This window comes from Vitis riparia, chromosome 4 (assembly GCF_004353265.1).
Source record: "Vitis riparia cultivar Riparia Gloire de Montpellier isolate 1030 chromosome 4, EGFV_Vit.rip_1.0, whole genome shotgun sequence".
Lineage (NCBI taxonomy): Eukaryota > Viridiplantae > Streptophyta > Magnoliopsida > Vitales > Vitaceae > Vitis > Vitis riparia.
Genome location: NC_048434.1, coordinates 18,889,549 through 18,892,878, shown reverse-complemented (window position 1 = coordinate 18,892,878; position 3,330 = coordinate 18,889,549). Strand labels below are relative to the sequence as shown.

The 3,330-nt window shown below is 35.2% G+C and overlaps 1 long non-coding RNA gene across 1 annotated transcript; it reads right to left on the bottom strand.

The window, feature by feature from the left end:
• Positions 1–472: 472 nt before the first annotated feature.
• Positions 473–2,546, bottom strand: LOC117912025. The gene is made up of 2 exons (XR_004650965.1): positions 2,357–2,546; positions 473–2,197 (listed from the first exon to the last, which is right to left on the bottom strand). It is a non-coding gene; the product is annotated as an uncharacterized LOC117912025 (long non-coding RNA).
• Positions 2,547–3,330: the final 784 nt, after the last annotated feature.

Below are 3,330 nucleotides of genomic sequence, written 5' to 3'. Positions count from 1 at the left end.
TAAGGATAAATATGTGATTATAAAGGCAAACCTCGTAAAGCAACAGCTAATAAAAAAAATTATTGATGACCGGCTTAAGCAAAATGGGCCACGTAAATTTGTTGCTAGCAATGCCTCTCTTCTATATGACTGAAAAGGACTCCCCAGGGATTGAAAGGCGTAGCCTAAAACTTGAACCGGCCGAGAAGAGAAGAGTACATACATAAAATAAAGAAATGTTTTTTACATGCGAGGATCGGAAACTTCACATTCACAGTTACAAAAATAGCACGCTACGAAAAAGCGAACAGAAAATAAGGATGATAACAACTACGGTTTACACTTTAAATGAACAAAAAGGGTGCGGCGTTTGAAGACAAAAGAATAATACCAACAATTTTAACGGCTGCAAATAAAATCAAGAGAAATATTAAACGAACAAATTTACAGCGCCTCAATGAATACTACAAGGATTTGCAACTTTCAGAATGAATTCCACAGAAACAAAATAATAATGAAGCCAACACGGTAGTATAAATCCACAATTCACTCGTGCAACAGCAATAATTTCAGGCAAGCAAACAACGTAAATAAATCAAGACTTGCCAACACATCAGCAAATGGACATAAAATTCTCAAAATCTTAAGTATTTTCACCTGTGATATTCAACAAAAATCCTGCTGCTGGTAACGCCCTTCAGAAAAGTCAACATGGTAGTAAAAAATCGCCTCCAGATGCAGGGCTGATCACGAACCTGTCGCCTCGTGGCACCCATTCGAAAGTCAGCTGCCTCCAAAGCATCCCATCCTTGATAACTGTTCTCATCCAGAAGCAAATACAAACCGGAACTCCACGGAAGGATTACAAGCCAAATGATTCGGCGCTTCACATAATTATCCGCTACGATATACTTTTACATTGACTTGCTGAATTACAAGAATGCAAGTATTTCTCCCAAGGAAACCGCTGACAAAAACTTATTACAAGGGGAGATTACAAACTACTACACAATTCTGGAACACATAATACAACCTACGCATACTGTAGTTCTTAGCGCAAATTGTAATATTAGCAAAATTATAAAAAGCCAATGAACCAGATAAGAGGACACCAACGTTTACCAACTCGTCTATTGAGAAATTAAGTACTTGATTATTGCATGCATTAGTGGTAGAACTATTAAAGCCTATGCATCTAATTTTTTGGATAGATTTTTTGTGAACACTAGCATAAAGAAATTGAACTACGATGATGAGCAACATATTGCATGTTGAAATGGCAAAACGCACAGAACCATCCAAAATTCTTGAACACCATTTTTTGGGTTCTTTACCTCGAAAAATTGTGACGGATGTTGGCAAAATTCCTCAAAGCGAACTGTCAAATACCAAATACCATGCTTAATAATTTAAGTTACTTTCATCTTTAAAAACAATATTTTTAAATATCGAAAACCATGCAGGAGTCGGGGCCGGCAAAATCAATGCCCTTTTTCTGACTCAATTTATAATTTCAGGAATAAAGGCATTAGGGATGATGAAACGATCACAGGATATATATGTAGTTAATTGGTATTTAAAAAGAAAGGCTGAATTAAGGCGCCTTTTTGTGCTGCATCCCATAACTAAAAAGGAATGGGATTGCACAAGGCTAATTTATAATAAAACTCAACTTTGTATGCTTGGTAATATGTACCTTTAGCGCCTAGATCTCACAGGATCTGCCGTTGCTGCTGCTCAGATTTCCGTGTGTAGGAGGGATCAAGAAGAATAAACAGAGAGAGAGAGAAAGCAGGACACGGCACACCGGAGGGGAGAACCCGGGCAAATCCCCGTGCGAACCCCCCTCAAACAAAAAATATATTTTTTTATTATTGTTTGTGACCTGCCATGCAAGCGCACCTGCCATGGCAAAGGCCTGATGACAAAGAACAACCGAAACACAGACCAAATAAGTTAGGCCTTGGTCCCGATGTCTTATACATCTTTTTTCTAACAATCAAGAGGCACCTTTCCTTTGATTCGATTCGCATCCCCAGATTACATAAATCCATCAATATGTTGAAGACTCCGTCCCCTCAGATGCTCAGCAGCTGTATCATCCGCTATCACACCCCGAGTAATATCCCCGCGCCAATCGGGAAACGACTCCAAGTCAGAACAAAGATCTGATAGAGAATACGCCATCTCTAAGGACAAATATCTCAGATCGCAATCCCTGAAATAAACTCAGATAACAGGTAAATTTGAATCTACTATATTGACAAATCTTACACGAAAACGGAAAACAATAAAACATATGTAATAAAAATGCAAGAAAAATATGTAAGAAGCATCGATCTATGGCAAAAACACAAATCAGATACATATCAGATACCAGTATGTACAGAAGATAATCTCGATGACCTCGAATTCACCAAAACCGATATCAAATTGTAGATCGAGAAGCGATCTATATGATTAGACAAGCAGAGAAACAGAACTATCGCACAAGAACGATAGATCTGCAAAGCAAAACTTCGAGGCTGCAGAGAGGCTCGACCTAAGGAGATAAATATCTCAAGGTGGACATGAAGCCAGTTATATAAACAAACCCTAGACAATGAACGGTTGAGATTAAGGAGTTGACGAAAGATCGACGGCTAAACTAAAACTACGTGCGTCATTTGATACCTTACTTTTCGTGAGGCGGTTAGCTAGAAATCGACGGATCCTATGAGCCGGCTACTTTTCCACGTAAGTGTATGTGTTGGATCTGCTGACACGCGGATTGCGTTGTTATCACGCATCCTGGACTTTTACTGTCAACAATGGCTTCGTGAAACACGGCATCTTAAAAAGAATATCCACTAACTAAACCCGATTCCAAAATAACGCCAAATCTATTGCATAGGCATCCACGTCATAGTGAAATTTTTTTAAAGTAATCAAAACCATAATCATAAATTTTTAGGCTTAATTACGATTTTAAACTTAAAAAGTTTAAAGTCAATTTTGAATTTTATTCTAAACTTAAAGAGTTGAATTTGCATTTGAATTTTGAAATTTTATTTTAATTTTATTTATATAATTATATTGTTTTATTTTAACTATTTAACTTTATTTAAAAAAATATATTTATCTTTACTTAAAATTTTTCATATATATAAAATTACATTGTTTCATTTGAACTGTTTAATTTTATTTTTTAAAATAAATTTATTATATTATTTTTATTAAAGGTATGTAATTGGTTAATAAACTTATATGATTAATTAAAAAATAATATATGAAATAAATAATTGGTTTTTAATTTTATAAAAATAATTGGCATTATATTTAATATAAATTAAATATAATGGATTATATTTA